Below are 18980 nucleotides of genomic sequence, written 5' to 3'. Positions count from 1 at the left end.
ACTCCATTGCACCAGTGAAAGAGATAGATTCCCTTCATTCCCACTCCCAAAACTTCCATTCCCCCCTTTTCATCAATTGCCATTCGCATTGCCAACTGCATTTTGGGCGGTTTTCTCTTCATCCGCCATTGACCACGAGGCAGGGTTGGGGAAGAAAGGCGGGTCCCCACCTCGTCAATAGAGGGGAGGAGTGAGTCAGCCCCACTCAACCAACCACGAACAAGGGGTTGGACTTGGAGAGGGTGTGGAAAGAAACATCGAGGAGGTTCGCGAAGGTTGAGGGGCGGGGCCTATATAACCCGCAGCTAGGGCGTTTCCCAAAGAGATGAGCTTTTACAGAGAGACGAGAGGGAGTCCAAGCGGTTGAGTCCAAGAGAGGCGCTTTGAGTTGAGTCCGAGAGAAGTCCAGAGTTGAACTGCAGCTCGAGCCACCGCAACTGCATTTGCTGCAGCTAGAGCCACCGAAACTGCAGCCACAGCAGCGTGAGGCCTGGACGGCAGTTTGGAGCAGGGCCGCGGAGGAGCGGCGGCTGCCCAACGAGTCAATCGTGCTGAAGGACCAGTGGACCTCCCTATCCCGCCAGCCATCCATCTCCCGCCAGTCCTGTCATCATTCCCCGAGTGAGTCTGTCCTTGTTTGTTCTGTCCCTGGGTTAATTAAGACTGTAGGTAAGCTAGCGTTGCACTGTGTATCTAATCTCGTCTGTAAATAAACGTGACTGCTTTCTTCCTACTTATATGTGTAAATAATAAATCCAATTCCTCTTCTGTACGTCTTCTTCCTCTTTGTATTCGGTCGCTTTAGAGTTTTCCTGATTGAACAGCGGTGGCGCGATCCGGCCAAAGTTTGGGGCAAATCGGGTATTAGTCGGGGAATAACTGTTCGGTCGCGGTTACACCACCGCTCGGTCAAAATAACATCTTTAACCGCGTCCGTAACAATTGGTAGTCAGGAGTTGGGATTCGAACCTGGGACTAAATTTATTTAGCCCAAATTTTGGACACCAATTGTGTTATTACAGTAACAATTGGTGTCTGGGAGTGATATACGGACCCGAAGCGCGCTTAACGCGCTCAAAATTACAAGCTACTGGAAATTTGTGTTGTTTTACAAAAACCCGAATTTTGAAATTGCGCCATGGCTGGTCAAGGCGATCGGATGCCGGTGGGTGAGCTAGAGGAGGGGTTAGGAGTAACCCAGGATCAGAGGGACGAAGTAGAGGAGAACATTGGCAATGTGGTTGAGGGAGTATCAGACGCGCAAAATGGCGCTCTCGCGCACGAGGTTACAGGCACACAAAATGGCGGCCTCCCGTACGTGACGGCGATAGCCGGACCCGCAGTGCCAATGGACTGGGGTGTTTTGATGATGCATTTCAGTGCCGCTCTGAGAGGTGACAGTAAGGGATTTGATGCAATGATGGCTACTCAGGGGCTAGACGCGAAAAAAGCGAGGCACGAAGCAAGGTACAACCCGGTTGGATTTCGGGAGCAAATGAACGCCACGGTAAAAAGAATACAGGAAGACATTGACCGCAGGTTGGGCGAGCAGGTCCCACGGGTGCACGAGGAGGTAACGCGGGTCGAGAAGCGCCGGTTGAACGAAGCGGAGAAAAGCGCGGGTACAATGACGGGGGTAGAAATCGCGACACGGGGTTTGGAAAAGCCGGCGACCGATGAGGTAGAGGGAATTTTATTAAAGCCAACGGTCGTCGAGGTGAGTAAAGAAAAAGCGGCAGTGGGCGTTGAAATTGAAGAGACCGGGGACTTAGAAAACCACTCGCGGCGGGAGGAAAAGATGGAATATGTACAAAGTCCCTGCTCAAATCATAATGTGGTGCTCACTAACCAAATAAAGAGTGTGCAGGTGCGTGTGGAGAAGGGAATCCCCCAGGTGAGTCGTGCTGTATATTGTGCGGGTTGATTTTGCAGGAGGATGTTTGGTGACAAAAGAATTTTCGCGCGCTTGGGATCGAGGAAGCATCCGGGCGTTGGTGAAGGGTCCCGTGTGAGTGGAAATGGCACGCGTGTGGAAAAAAAGTGTGCGTCAAGGGGTGAGTGTGTTATAAAGTGTGGGAGTGAAACTGAGTGCGAGCGAGAATGCACGTCGGTGTGTACGGAGAGTGACACGGAGAGTAAGGTGGTGGTGGAACGTGTGCGAGGAAGCACACCTGAGTTGGTGGTAGCGCGAGTGTGGGAGAGCCCATGTGAGCGCGTTAGTGGGTGGATGCCAGAGTGCACGCCCATGGTGAGTGTTACGGAGGACGTAACGGAGGAGAGGTGTGGACCGAGGTGTGCGCAAGAGTGTGCGTGAGAGGTGTGGTGTGTAACAGGGAGAGCGTTGGTGGAATGTACGGACGGCGTTGGAATGCCGGGGTTGGTGAGGGTGAAAGGGGTAGCATATGCGTGTGAGCATGCCGGTGAAGCATCGACGGTAACCGGGTTAGCGGTTAGGGCGACGGATAGCCGATGCGAGCACTCGGTGCGAGGAGCCCTTTGTTGGATGCAGGGCCCGGCGCGGATCGAAGCTGCGTCGTTTCTCTTCGAAGCGTCGTTGCCGATTCGGGCTTGGCCCCGCCCCGCACGGTCGAGTCCGGGCCTTGGCGGGCGAGGCGACCGGTCCGGTTCAAGGGCGAGTGGGAGGAAGCGGAACGGTGCCCCCTCGCGGGGACGGGGTTCCGACCGAGGGAGATTGAGCCATCGGGCCCGGGACCGCAAGGTGCCGCGCCGAGATGGTGCGTGGAATCTCGGCCCGACCAAACCACCTCCCTTGAACCGAAAGCCGGACGGATTCAACCTGCAGGCGACCAAACCACCCGAATTCATTGCTCGGCTTTACGAAGCCGAGTTTAATGATGTCATGACGCACCGAGGCTCGGATATAGCGGACTGTGATGATGGTGATAGTGATAGTGTTTTGATCCGAAATTTCGAAAAGTGAATAGAATTGGCAGTAAATAGAAAATTTTTGATTGGTTGGAATTTGGACGAGCAAAATTGATAGTGGGACCTCCCCGATGTGATGGGATGGCCAATCCACCATCCCTCACAGTGGGGGGCAAAGGAGCACTAGATTATGGGGTTTATGGCAGTGAAAACTAGCCCGGGTGGGTTAGGATATTGTGTGTAGGGCCCTAGAAGATGACATTAGGCAACGTTAAGATTAGTTAGTGACAAGGATACCTGTAGTGGGGACGCAGGTAGATTAGTGTGGATTATAATGACGAGGGAGCGCAATAGTTTAAAGGGGCGACTGGGAAGCGCAAGTTTCAGAGGGGAGTAGTTAGATGAGATGATGCCGTGTGAGTGTTAGAGGTGTATAGAAGTGTATTGTGAACAGGTGTGATTGCACAGGTGTGCAACTGGACAGGTGTGTGGAGCAGTGTTTGAGTGATGGTGATGGTGATGTGTGTTGTGTTGACCAAATGGTCCAGGGAGAAGGAGTGTGCAGGTGGCACCAGGTGTGAGTGCACAGGTGTGCAACAACAGGTATGAGGAACAGGTGTATGGAATAAATGGTATGGAGTATTGGAATGGATGGTCGTGGAGTGAGTATGGTGGAAAATTGTGGAGTGGAGTGGATGGTGCGAAGGTGTGAATGGGGGAAGAGTGGACCCCCATCACGAATACCCGGGGCGGGTAGTGTAAGTGTTAGGTAGAGGGTATAGGTAAATTGTGGTTGGATATTGGCATCTGTGGTGCGGGTGACAGAATGGTGTTTGGATGGGTGCATTAGTGTTGTGGAAATGGCTGGGCGTGTAGCCTGTTAGTGTGTGTAGTTGGTTTGGGCACTCCACCACTGTGAGGATGTCGGCCAGGTGAGGCCGCAGGTGGGCTCTGGGAGCCGGTAGAGTTGTTGTGGATGGGGCCCGAGGATCCGGAGGACGGACCCGGGTAGCCCAGTGCCAGAGGGCACCAAGGGGTGACAGAGCCAGGAGGGGCCTTCCCCAGTTAGATAGGTTAGGGTGAGGAGCTAGGTAAGCTCGGGTGGCAACTGCAGTGGTGGAGGTGCGCAGGTGGGTAGACCTGCTGGGAGAGCTACACGTCACAGCCCAGAAATTGTGCAAGGGCACCGGGAGATGAATCGGAGGAGTGAGACCCCAAATTGAGAAGCACCACAGTTTGGTCAATGGGAATTGGTTTTTAGAACCCATAGTGTAAGTTGGCCAATGGATTGGCAGGGCAAGACCCCGGGTAGTGTAAAGTGTGTAAAAGTCATTTAGAGAATAGATAGGATGAAGGATCTCCTCGCACCATCTGCATCCACTCACCTGAGGTGACAAGTACTCCACACCATGCCATGTTTAATTATTTTTTACGTGCAAATGTTTTGGATTGTGAGACGCATCATGACGTGGGTGTGACATTGTGCTTTGTTGTTCCATCTCTTCCTCCTTATGAGGATTGATGACGAATTGGGTGATGGCAAATTTTGGATAGAGGGATTGTGGAGACGAATTTGGTATTGAAGAAATATGGGGAAGACGTGACAGTAGCGACGGATTGGTAATGTGTAGATTTTGTACATATGGGGTAAGGGCAAGGGTAGTGTAGGTGACAGGGGGGTGACGTACGGTAGGGACGAGTTTTCTCACTTCGCCCTCCGTACGCATTTCGCCTTGCTTTGCCTTATTGATGTGTACCCTTGTGACCTTACCCCTCGCTCATTTGTCTCTTTTGTCTCCCACATGACCTGTGCGCCATTGGGCGCCGAGGGGAGCATGCATGGGTCGGCCATTGTGCGCCCGAAATTCCCAGAACCAGCTGTCTGCATCGATGGACCACATGCCTGTGGCCGAGCACCACTGATGGACCCCATGGGTTGGGGCATGGCCCCTCTGCTGGAACCGGCCATGAGGGCCCGAAATCTTGCTGGCGGACCTTGGCCACAGAGCACCGATGCCCCACAGGTGAACCACACTAGTCGGCCCTGTGGGCCATAAATAAAGAAAATAAAAGGACACATTGGGCACACTGTATTGCAAATAGGCCGCCAGTAAGAAAATGAAAGAAAGACAACAACTGGAAGACAATAATAATAACCAGCAGAGGGAGCCGAAGAGCAAGAGACCACCTGCAGGGTTAGGGGTTGTTTGGTTATTTTTATTATTGAACATTGATGAACAGTGATGACTGCACCGATTGGTGCTTGGGGGTGTATTGGTGCGTTTTTGGGTGCTTTCATGGTGCGTCGATGCAGAGCAGACTGTCTCCCCCCAGAAAGAACAATCACAGGTCCTGGGTTAGTCTTGTAAATAAAAGTAGTGTCATTGTAAATAATGCTCCCCACCGTCAGTGTGTAGTTTGAAGACCATTCCGCAATTCGGTTAACTGTGGGCGTAAGTCTGTTAGGCAGGGTGCAATGGAGCAGCGGGACACATTTATTTATGTTTTAAAAACTGTCGCACTCAGGGTCAGGTTAAAAGTAGAGGGAACTACACCTACGTGTCACACTAAATAAAAGTTGTAGGCCCGGAACGTGCCTAAGAGGAGGAGGGTGCAGTGTTGCAGATATGAGGACTGTATTTTTTTTTTTTGATTGTGTGGATTATTGTTATTATTATTCTGCGCCTCCTGCCTCCGGAGCTGTGTAAAGGTCAAAGGGCGTCCAATAATTAGTCCATAAAGCATCCACACCACAGCCAATCATAGAATACCCCTGTTCAATAGTTATATCTTATTATGTGTTTTAGAGTAAGGCTGTGTCTCCCATTAATTGAAATACTCCATTGCACCAGTGAAAGAGATAGATTCCCTTCATTCCCACTCCCAAAACTTCCATTCCCCCTTTTCCTCAATTGCCATTCGCATTGCCAACTGCATTTTGGGCGGTTTTCTCTTCATCCGCCATTGACCACGAGGCAGGGTTGGGGAAGAAAGGCGGGTCCCCACCTCATCATAGAGGGGACGAGTGAGTCAGCCCCACTCAACCAACCACGAACAAGGGGTTGGACTTGGAGAGGGTGTGGAGAGAAACATCGAGGAGGTTCGCGAAGGTTGAGGGGCGGGGCCTATATAACCCGCAGGCAGGGCGTTTCCCGAGGGCAGACGAGAGATGAGCTTTGACAGAGACACGAGAGGAGGTCCAGAAGAGAGATGAGCCTTTACCGAGAGACGAGAGGGAGTCCAAGGAGTTGAGTCCAACCAAGAAGTCCAGAGTTGAACTGCAGCTCGAGCCACCGCAACTGCATTTGCTGCAGCTGGAGCCACCGAAACTGCAGCCACAGCAGCGTGAGGCCTGGACGGCAGTTTGGAGCATGGCCGCGGAGGAGCGGCGGCTCCCCAACGAGTCAATCGTGCTGAAGGACCAGTGGACCTCCCTATCCCGCCAGCCATCCATCTCCCGCCAGTCCTGTCATCATTCCCCGAGTGAGTCTGTCCTTGTTTGTTCTGTCCCTGGGTTAATTAAGACTGTAGGTAAGCTAGCGTTGCACTGTGTATCTAATCTCGTCTGTAAATAAACGTGACTGCTTTCTTCCTACTTATATGTGTAAATAATAAATCCAATTCCTCTTCTGTACGTCTTCTTCCTCTTTGTATCCGGTCGCTTTAGAGTTTTCCCGATTGAACAGCGGTGGCGCGATCCGGCCAAAGTTTGGGGCAAATCGGGTATTAGTCGGGGAATAACTGTTCGGTCGCGGTTACACCACCGCTCGGTCAAAATAACATCTTTAACCGCGTCCGTAACAATATGTATATATCTACGTAGATATATGTATATATATATATATATATATATACTAGCAGGAATACCCAGCGTTGCCCAGTGATGTTCTAATCCTATTGCCATTTTGAAGAAATCCATGTGCCCCCCCCCCCCATTTTTTGTGGGTACTTAAAACAATTCCCTACACCCACTAAGGAAAATTTCCAATAAACATTACACTAATCGGGGATAATTTAATACTTATACCTTTCACATTGCTACAAAGGCTCATGCATCATAGAGTGATTTTTTAAAATCCCCCAAAAAATCCAACTTTTTTTTCTTCAAAATTAATAAACAAAGTTCGCCCAAAACACTCCCAGGTACGCACTGATGAACCCCTGCAAGTTTGACGTAGATCCGTTCAGCCATCTCTGATAAAAAGACAAACAGCTCTCTGATCGTGTAGATTCAAACCATGTCTGCTTGCTCACTCCGTTTTGTCTGGGGACAAAGACAACACATGTACTGGGACATAAGACGATGCATATAAAAATGTAGAGAATCAGAGCCAACAATTCCGATCCGTTGTCAACCTGCGCCATTTTTACATGGCGGTGCTTTTGGCAATGACGATTCAATATTCACTTTGCTTCGCAATTAGTGCTGCTACATATTAGTTTCGAGGCTCGAGGCAAAATAAGTACACGAGGCAAAATTGGGACTTAATTTTATGGTCTCCGAACTGGTTTTGAGAAAAGTTTGCTTGGAATTTAAAAAATGGGTCATGAGAATGCTGAAGGCCTATATATAGGCCGCAATTCTGCCAACATGTAATTCCTTCTGCCAACTCGTTGTTTTGGGGAGTTTTGTTAATTGAGTTTTATAAAATTCCAGTGGAGAGGAGATGACCTTTGCTGTGATGAAAATCTGGTCCATTTTTCAGGTGATGAAGTGAATAGTCGAGGGAATGAAAAACAAACGGTGCAGAACAACATTTTACTTTGGTTCATGATTCACCTAACAAGCTCCACTTGGAATGACACCGACATCTTTCTTTCTTTCCGTGACATTTGTGTGATCGTTATTGGCGAGCACTTCTAACTCACTTTCATAATTTGCATTCGGTTCGAAAATCATTTGTCCTACTTCATATCATGGCCGTTTTATTCCGAAACGTTATCGTGTTCTTTGTAACACCCGCTCGTAAAAGCGATGTTGAATGGCCAGTGGAAAGTGATGTTCTTGCGTAATGGTGTCCGTTTGAGAGGTGATAACGTTTTCTGTTCAGGTGCCTGCTGTCCCTTACATGAGGGGTCTCCTTCAAGCGACATTCATTACGATGTTGAAGATCACCCGATATATTAAACAAGAGGAGGCCATTGCGCAAGATATTCAATCGGGAAATATCATAGTGGTCGAGAAGCCCAGGGAATGGAACCCAAGCACGTGTGAGTTGCTATGCACTAACACCCATTATTACTATTAGGGTGAATCATTCACATTGTGATTCTGCATGAAATTTGGCAGTTATGCTCTTATAGCCGGCGAAGCCGGTGTTGTCAATAAACGAGTACGCATTATGTTGAAAACCTGATTATGCCTTGGCTCGAGAATCCGAAGCGCAGTGGAGGCAGCCATCTTGCGGATGCGGAAGTATGCATAACAAATTTAAAACGTTCATTAGGAGTTTCTTTCACCCGTCATCGTTTGATTCACAATCTTATGCACCTCCAATGTATTAATAAAATAATTTAAGACCAACATCGGCCCGCACGGGCCTGGTTATCTTCAACAAAACGCGTCACCAAACACCGGACTCAATGAGAGTCGAGCATTTGCAAAAATATTTCTAAAATGAAATCACTCAATGGTGGCCGCCATCGACCGGATGCGGAAGTTTGCATAAAACAATTGCGAAAAAGTTCAATAGGAGTTTGTTTCACCCGTCGTTCTTTGATTCACAATCTAATGAAACCTCTAATGAGTAATTATAGCCGGCGAAGCCGGTGTTGTCAATAAACGAGTACGTATTATGTTGAAAACCTGATTATGCCTTGGCTCGAGAATCCGACGCGCAGTGGAGGCAGCCATCATGTGGATGCGGAAGTATGCATAACAAATTTAAAATGTTCATTAGGAGTTTCTTTCACGCGTCATCGTTTGATTCACAATCTTATGCACCTCCAATGTATTAATAAAATAATTTAAGACCAACATCGGCCCGCACGGGCCTGGTTATCTTCAACGAAATGCGTCACCAAACACCGGACCCAATGAGAGTCGAGCATTTGCAAAAATATTTCTAAAATGAAATCACTCAATGGTGGCCACCATCGACCGGATGCGGAAGTTTGCATAAAACAATTGCGAAAAAGTTCAATCGGAGTTTGTTTCACCCGTCGTTCTTTGATTCACAATCTAATGAAACCTCTAATTAGTAATTAAAATACGTTAAGACCAACCTCGTTATCTTCAACGAAAATCGTCATCAAACACCAGAACTAATGAGATTCGAGCATTTCAAAAAAATATTATTACACGTTTCGGAGGGTGAAAACGGCGTCAAATATTCTAACATTGATGAAGAATTATTTTTTAGAAATCTCGCGGCCGTATGGGATAGTTTTTCACGGCCAGAAATACGGTATAAGCGGTTTACATATTTAATTTAGAAATACGGATAGTTTTTCACGGCCGGAAATATCCGAAGTTGAGACGGAATTCACCGAATTAATCACTGCAAGCTAACTTCTTCTGGTGGAGGAAGCCGCAGTGCCCGGAGAGAACCAGCCCTGACACCGAGTGAAGTTAGAAGACTCCACACATACTGTGAAAACGTATGTTAAGCCCAGTTAAAATTTCTTAAAATAGGCCTTAAGCTAGCACATCGTATAGTTACTTCCTTAAGCTTCTTGTGACATTTATTGTATGCAGGTATTACTATTGGGGAGGACTGTCTGCTCTTCTCTTTTACCAAGTCTTACCAGCTACGGTACCTACTACAGTCTACACCTACCTACTACCAACTACCTAACCTACTGATGCCATAGTGATGGGTAAAATAGTGGCAAGAGGCTTTGGCTTCGCCGGCTCATTGTGCCTTTGCAGTCGGTACTAGTATAGACAAGGTACTCTTTAAATCCAGTTGATAAGCCAACTCGAAATTCAACATGACGGACATTTTTTTCAAAATGGCCGCCATGTTGAATCTATACAAGGTGCAGTAGTTAAAATTTTTAATTCCCCTAATTTAGGAAGTAAAATTTTTTAATGACTTCATAGAAAATATGTAGTTCCGTGATTTTGTATTGATACTCGCACGTCCTAAATTAATTATTTAAAAGTTTATGGCACACTTTAGCAATTTTGGTGGCCATTTTGAAATATATGGCCGCCATGTTGAATCTAAATTTCAATTAAAAATTTCAATTTACCTAATTAAGATAAATCGAAAATTGTAACGCCCTCATAGAAAATATGTAGTTCTGTGATTTTGTATTAATACTCGTACGTCCTGAATTCAGTATTTAAAAGTCTGGCACATTTTAGCAATTTTGGCAGCCATTTTGAAAAAAACATCGGTCGTGATCTTTTTGGGTTTGTATTCTACTTTTATTATACATTTTTAGCGTTTCTTAACATCCTCTGAGTTTCTTAACAGGGCTGACAGGATGACCTCCGAGGTACCCACAATCTCCTCTAGGCTGTCTAGCGCGGGGTAGAATCCCGACCCAGCTATAAACTATCATCTTGGTGCTTCACAGACTGTTAAATCATCAATGTGTGCCGTCCCTCCGATGGACGTTAAACTGGCGTCCCGTGTTCCGACATTAGTTGATGGAAGTTAAAGATCCCCAAGGTGTCCTTCACGAAGCATGGGAGAGCTATCGCCGGCACCCTGAACAAATTACAAATTCCTGCCATAATTACTGCTGGGAAGGCAATGGCAAACCACCGAGTATAACCCTTGCTCTGGAGGCTGCTTTGGTGGCACAGACCCTCTGTAACGAGTATGGTACATCAAATATCACATATAAGTAAGATTGTGGAGGGAGAGAGAGAGAGAGAGAGAGGGTGAGGGAGAAGAGTGGGGGAGACAGGGGAATTGGGAAGAGAGGGGGGGGGAGGGGAGTGGTGGAGGTAGAGAGGGAAAGGGAGAGAGAGGAGGGAGATTTTGCGAGCCTTTCCTGTCACCTTGGACGGGTACTCTTCCTAATATCACCATAAATTGGCCAAGAATGGTACTTAACAGGTTGAAATGGTTTAAGCATAATTTTACCGATGTCAGCTAAATACCTGGGGTATGTTCAGTAACCGAGCAGCTTGCTAGTGCTCGCCAAGCCAGCCGTTCCATATCGTCGGTTTTGTTCGAGTTCTTGCTTGAGTGCTTAAGCCACCTGGCGAGCGCTCTGCAATAAACCTGGTAACTGAACACAGTAGCACACCCCTGCTTCTAAAAAGGTGATGATTTGGTGAGGTGAGGTGATAACGCAGGTATAATGGGTCATAGGGGCTGAACAATTGGAATATTTGAACTTGCGGAATTCCTTTTTTGACATGCCGTATGACTGCACAGCTTGCATTATCCATCTCTCCTGGTCCTGGAGTACAAGTTAATTCATTTTCCTTGTTGAGTTAGCCAGATTGTCGCAAAAGAGGAGTGCGTCCATCTTTAGTCCGCATACCCAATCACATTTATCCTTCATGGGCTGCCACATTTTTCCCCCCCAGTGAGACAGCCAAAATTCCCCTGCCTCATGGGTTGGTAGGAAATCCGAGATTTAAGTGCACTCACCTCCGAGCTGTCTCCAACCTGGAATCGAATCTAGAACCAGCTATAAACTGTCACTCTGGTGTTTCATAGGCGGGTGTGATGCATCGATCAAATGAGTCCACCATCACTCATAAGCCGGAGGACCTCTCTGCTGGCACAGGTCGTTTGTGGACATGAAAGATTCCATGTCTTTCACGAAGAGTATGCAAGTTACCTCTGGAACCATAAAATTGTAAGTTGCTTCCTGGACTGCAGGTAGAAAGTGGTCCAATTTTCTTGGAGGATACTTGACGCCAGGTTGCACCACTTCCAATATCAGGGTGCTCTCCGAGCAGCAGCTTCTGCACTATAAACCAGGTGGTTCACATATTTCATGTGAACAGCCATTTTCAACCACAAAGGGCAACCAATTCCAATTCCCCCACGATTGCAGTTTTGTTAGGCATATGGCAAATCGGCAGAATTCCCTTGGCATCACGGAAAATCGAAGCCATGATTTTGCAGGCTGAGGGTTCTTTGAAAAATCTGTTACGAGATGGTGATCTCTTGTGCCTCCATTGAATGAACTCCAATTTGGTTTCAGGACCCCCATGGTGATAAAACGAGCCATAAAGTTGACTGAATCTGTGTTGAGCAATTTGAGGGCGTCATGACATCAACAGAATGGCATCCTTTGCTTATGATCATGATTCGTTAAGACCTTGGATATCCACAGGTGGGTGTAGATGATGGTGAAAAGACTGCCTGGATTGATTCCCAGTTCTTGGGATATTTTGGCAACCTTAACACTGCGATCCTCCATGATGAATGGTTCGACATGGGCAACTGTTATTGGATCGGTTGCGTCCGCAGGTTATCCTGACATGGGCACACATACAAGGGACTCACATCCATGCAGGTAGCTACCTATTTTGTTGCTGGAGAATGCGATAGTGCAATTTCTCCATTCATTGCCATCCCATTCCGTGGAATATTTGGAGCTACTCTTCTGCACAAATGTTTGATGACACCTTGATGATCAATTTTAGCGACATCCATAAATGTGCTGCCTTGTTTCACCATATTCTAAGGGCCCATACGCAATTGTGACAAATTTGAGGTCATTGAGAATTGCAATAACTAAGCCTATGATGTGGTCACAGTGATTATGATAGATAGGTCGGTGACCAACCATGACCACTTTTCAGAAACTCTTCCGCAGCCATATTTCAGCTTCCTAGTCAGGTTCACTATGTTAACAAATATAATTTCGATCAAAATTTTGGGATTAGCAAACCTGTACATTTTTGGAATCTTCAGAGCATGGAGAATCTGAAAATCAATGTTGGCATTTGCACAGACACCTGCATGGCCGCCATTTTGGATTTTCAAAATGGCCGCCATAAAATACATATTTTGCGCTATCTCGGCTTCTAGTCAACCTAGAGACTTAATTAAATATGCTAATCCTATGTTTTCTGGGTCAAGGAATCCAATAAAGGCCTCAAAATAGTGCTCAGGATTATAGAAAAGCAACAAACAAAGGTAATTGAAAACCATTGTCTTTATATTTGTGATATAACTGTATTACATAATACATGATATTGCAAGTCCTTTGAAGTTATAGGTATGGGTTTATAAAGCAAGAAAGCAGCCTTGTTAGTATCAGATTGAACTATAAGTCCTATACGCAGGATCTACGAGGTCTATACCGTTCAGGAATATGCTTTTACAGATCTTCATCACTGTCCTGAGTGTCATTTTCGCAAAGGTGTCTATGCAAATGTAAACATTAATTTTTGGATTCCTCATGCTCTGAATATTCCAAAAATGTATAGTTTTGCTAATCTCCAAAAATTTTGAACGAAAAAACATCGTGAACCTGACTATCCTGGAAATTCTCCTATCGTTCTTGCGTTACTCGAACACATGCTAGGCCACCTCAATGGACACCCAGGCAATGCGCACTTCGCTAACTAAACATCAACACTACTTTCACTGTTACGCGTCGACATATGCCATTATTCAGGCTGTTAGACTGTTTCATTTGAGGTATCAAGTTGTTGCAGTCCCAAGACCCCAGCTGCTCCCATTTATCGATTTCATTCCGGCTGCTCGGGCATGACCCACTCCCAACTGGCCAGACATAGAAGTGAAGGCCAGACACAATATCTTATGGTTGTACAGACATGGCATAATGCAAGAGGATTCCCTAGAATTAACAACTATATCCTATGAGAATTGCAGAGAGTTCAGTGACCACCAGCCGTAATGTTGGGTCACAAGTGTATGACGTAGCAAACTTCCAGTGCCATGGGAGAAATGGGTAACACTTGCCCGTTCGGAATCGGCAAAACACAACAGATCCGCAAGATACCAAAGAATAACCAATTCACAGAACATTTTGACCATCCTTTGTGTTAGCCTTGGGAAGCAACAAACTATTGCCTCTACATAGATGTAGTTTTGGCTCTGCATGTTCATCCCATTGGAGCATCATCTTGGGATTTGAATGAATTTGAATGTTTGTTTGTTAACAATTCAGGTTCTTCTTCGTTCGTACGCAGCACAAGGCTGTGGGGTAGCTTCATTGGCTGAGGGTGTTGCTTTGCCACTGATGCAATGCCCTCTGCTGGTTACAGCAGGTTTTGGAAGTTGTTGAGGATGCCGGCGGTGGCTCACCTACTCTTCGCGAAGGACTCATTGTGACCTTTAACGTCCGCCAACAAATGCTAGCAGACAAGACGCCCTTTTTACTTCCATCCGAGTGTACGGCACACACAAACTCCGGGATGCGTTTATAGTTGGGTCAAGATTCAAACCCAGGCAAGACACCTTAGAGGCGAGTGTGCATACCTCTAGGCCATCCTGTCGGCCCCAACACCAATTCAGGTAAACTGTGAGAAGGAATCCAATGATATTGAGATATCTTGCTACAAAGTCCTGCAGAACGTTTTATCAGGTAGAGTGCAACTGATTCATCTCATACCTCTTCTATAAGCTACGTACGTTTTATTTTTATCCTAATTTCTCAAAGCCAACTGAAATGTCAACCTATGAAGAAAATGAAATAGTTCGTCTTGGACTCTGTGCAGCTTCTAGCACCCTTATAATGGCGCCAGAAGGAACAAAGTAGGATGGACAAACTATTCAATTTCCTGGGTTCTGAAGGGGACTTTTGTTCGTTGATGTGCGTCGTTATGACGTGCTGTGTAACGTTTCATTGGAGAATTCCTCCAGGCTATGGAAAAGGAAAGGGGAGAGGAAACCCTGTTTAGCCATGCGGTGTGCGGAGCTGGGAGTTTGACAACAAGGGACCCGGTGCAATTAATTTGGGACAAAACATGAGTCAGGCGCGAGACCGAGATGACAGGTGGGGAAGGGGGATTGTTGCGAAGGAAACAACTATCGATCGTACACCCCCTCCCCCATTCAGTTCCCCACCTGCTCCATATTTCTTTGTCCCACACATCGCACGAGGATGCGACCCGAATACTAAGCTCTCCCGAGCTACCAATGTGCAATCCTCAGCTGCGCAAGTTAAGCAAACCCACCTCGTGTTTTGCAATTCTTATGCATGAGGGAGATGAAATTTCCGAAATTGTTGTTGCCTAAACTGTGAGTGGGGAATTGCAGCAAACTCATTTGATGGCGTGTTTGCCATTGGCTCGTCGAATCCTCCTTTTGATTCCACATGGTGTACTTGAACCCTGCGCTAGCTCATCATAGAAGGGCGCTTTGAATTTTGATTGGATGCAAATTCACAGGAGTGTTAGCAAATAAATTTTTGCAACTGCCATTTGCAGTAGGTTTGCTGTCTTGGCATCAGGTCTAACGCTCAAAAAATATCCTTCATTGATGACAAAGGTCCTTCCACCTGGTTCATTTTGGGGGAATTTGCATTGTTCGGCAGGATTTTTGAGGATTCAAGTGCCATGTCGTAGGGTTGGAAACATTTTAATGATGAATGAAGTGATGGAAGAGGAGGAGGATGAGAAGAAGAGCTTTCCACGACAGCACACCGAAGTTCCCAGGCGTTTGTCCAATTGCTTCCGACACTGCCGACTACATGCCATTTCCGGCCCTTGACGTCGCTGGCTGTTTGGGTTTGTTTTCATGAGCCTTGTAGGGGCAAAACATTATTGGAATTTTGAGGTGAACTTCAGCACTGCAGTTTCCAGTGCCAAGATCACAACTTATGGGATGCTTATGGAACCTTTCTCGAAGCATTGCTATCGAGACCACGGTGTGCCGTGCTGGTTCTGCAGGAGGATGCAAATGCAAGAGGGGGGAAACAATAAAAACTACAATCTGGCACTGAAGGAATTATAGGGCATTGAAATATCGAACAGTTCCACGACATTGAAATATCGAACATTGTCGACATTATCGACAATATCGAAATATCGAAATATCAAAATATCGAAATATCAAAATATCGAAAATATCGAAATATCGAAAATATCGAAATATCGACATTGAAATTCCACGGCATTGAAATATCGAACAGTTCCACGACATTGAAATATCGAACATTGTCGACATTATCGACATTATCGACAATATCGAAATATTGAAAATATCGAAAATATCGAAATATCGAAAATATCGAAATATCGACATTGAAATTCCACGGCATTGAAATATAGAACAGTTCCACAACTCTACCTTACAGAATCGACTGATGGGTGGCTTACATAATGAGAAAATTCGAAAAAGAAAAATCTCTGAAGAGGAAATTTGATTGGAAATATGGGTTTTAGGTAAGCGATGCTTCAGAGATGGCGGATAAAGTCAATAAAGGCATTAGGCCTGCACCTATCAGCTAACATCGTTAAAGCAAATCCAGAGCCAGTACTACAATCGGACAGAACCAGTCCAAAGTTCAAAGCAAAGGATTGTCACAGACAAAGCGCTGATGCAATCGTCATGGTAATATGGAGGATGAGGTACTCAAGGCACATTTCCTTTTGAATGGAACGCTGCTTTCAAAGCCACAGAGCTTAAAGAAGTGGGTTGGCCCATCTGTGCCACCAATCTAAACCTCTTGTTGTTGATGCAGGTAACCCAGGTGCAAATTCCACAGTTAACATCTGTTCATCCATTGTCTACAAATATCCTTGGCAGTTGATGGAAATATACACTGATGTACTGTATGCAAATGTCTGTCATGCATGTGATTTTTGTGCAACCTGCTCTTCAAAGAAAAATAAACTGCTGGACAAATTGTGTGAAGAAAGCATACAATGTGTAAAACAAAAGGGATAATGAGGAAACCCACATGAAAATTTATTCAATAGATGGGTGAGGTCAGGAGGATTGTGGGATTGAAGAGGGTGGATGGAAGGAGAATGGATGAACTGAGGGAGGAGATCAATGTGCAGATAAGCTTGACAGGGAGTGTGGTAAAAAGCCTGCTGAAGTGAGCCGGACACTTGGTGCGGATGGAGGAAGAGAGAATGGCGAAGAGAGTGGAGAGTGGAGCAAGGCAGGAGAAAAAGAGGTAGACCGCAGTTGAGATGGGAAGACTGAGTTGTGGTTGGAGAGTGGAGAGAGCTAGCTGAGGACAGAAGGAAGTGGAGGAGTATAATGGGGCAAGGCAGGGCAGAAGGTTGGTACTGTTGGACCTCACCTCTTATAAAAGGACAAGTAAGAAGAAGAAGATGGGTAGGAAAAGTTTCTAAAATACTGAAAATTGATCAAAATGTTTTCTCTCTCTCTCTGTCTGTCTGTCCTGTAGTACAGCGGATAAGCTCTCATATTTTAACAAATTGTGCATTTTTTGAGAAAAGCATGAAATTTCTAGCATAGTTAGTATATAGCATAAGGTTTCTTTTCAGATGTGGAGGGAAGTCAGATTTGACCTCTGAGGACCGTGAGAGGTCAAATCCAAAATGGACGCCAGTCCAGATTGTCAATGTCTAATGTTTAAACGCACTTATAGGTGTCATTTCCAACTAAATTGGGGATGCCCATTCATTTGGTGATACTTTTGAGATCGCCAGAACTCAAGGACATGCATTTAGGTCACGGTCAAGGTCAAATTACGTTAAATATCTATTTTTATGATACTGCAGTTGGAACTGCTATTGGAAAAAGTTCATTTGAACTTTTAAAACTTTATTTTTTCAGGTGCAGGGATAGGTACAGAACACCCAAAGACCAGAAATGATGAAAAAAAAGTGTTTGCACTGCAAGGAATGATGCAATAACCTCTGAAAAAATAACTGTAGTTAACCAAGTATGTCCACCAAAGCTTACATTAAATCAAGTGCAATGATGAAAATTGGTAATGATCAAAATCTAACAGTCTCCAGAACAGAAGCACAGTGCAGTGCACTTGAATGCAGCTTTGGCACACTTGCAGCATCCAGTGCACTTGAATGCAGCTTTGGCACACTTGCAGCGTCCAGTGCACCCTTTCTTGCAGCCACAGTCGATCAATTCATGGCACGATTTTGATGCTTCAGGAAGAGTGGTCCAAAGAGGCTGCCACCCAGTTGTCTCCTTTGTCCAGCCCCAGTCAGGTGGGTCTGGCATCTCTGGATCCATGACCAATGCCTGGTTACAACAGTTGGCCTGGCAGCAAGTGCGCTTGATGTGCTGCTTGAGTGTTGCCTGGGTTGGAGGAATGTTCTCTAGAGTTCTACACTTCTGTGTGAAGAGCTGTTTCCTGGCATCATTCACTTCCATGCTCTCACTGGTTCTATCGTACATCAGCACCACAAATCGCTCTAGCAGTAACATTGAGCCTTCACTGACCTCACTTGGCATGCCTAGGAGTTCATTGAAAGCATCAGTCACCTCTGGGCATCCCCAATTTAGTTGGAAATGACACCTATAATGTTTTTCTACACTATTTGGTTCCAAAATTAAGCGCGTTTGAACATTAGACTCGGTGGACTGGCGGCCATTTTGGATTTGACCTCTCACGGTTCTCAGAGGTCAAATCTGACTTCCCTCCACATCTGAAAATAAACCTTATGGTATGCACTAACTATGTTAGAAATTTCATGCTTTTCTCATAAAATGCACAATTTTTGTGTTTATCTGCTGCACTACTGTCTCAAAGTTGATACTAGACCTTGCGAATGGGCACTTCCAGAAAGATATTTAGCAAGAAAGATGGAATAATTTAACGATGCGAACGACCTCGAGGAAGTTGTGTGATTACAGTGGTTGTGTAGTTTGAGGTTGCTGGATGACGTGAAGGTAATATACAGGCCAGAGATCTAAGTAATATTCAGTTGGGGTTGAAGGCATCAAACTGCCACACCTGTCAAAACTGACAAAATAACATTCGTTTTGACCTGTCGTGCCTTTGCAAAATGGAAAGTAAAGTTCCCACCGAATTCTGATGAATTCTGATGTGCTTGATATTTGTCCTTGCATAAAAAAATGTCTCCGGTTGAAGTGAACCTGAATGAGGGAGTGCCGGGTTTTTTTTAAAGAAGATCTGCACAATATTCCATGATGTTATACCAGCGGCTCAATAATTTACCTGTTGATATCTAGTGACGGACAGACAACAAGACAGACAACAAGACAGACAGGGGTGAAATATAACCTCTGTTAACC

This window comes from Myxine glutinosa, chromosome 13, assembly GCF_964187855.1.
Source record: "Myxine glutinosa chromosome 13, kmMyxGlut1.1, whole genome shotgun sequence".
NCBI lineage: Eukaryota > Metazoa > Chordata > Myxini > Myxiniformes > Myxinidae > Myxine > Myxine glutinosa.
Note: the sequence above shows the minus strand (reverse complement) of the source record.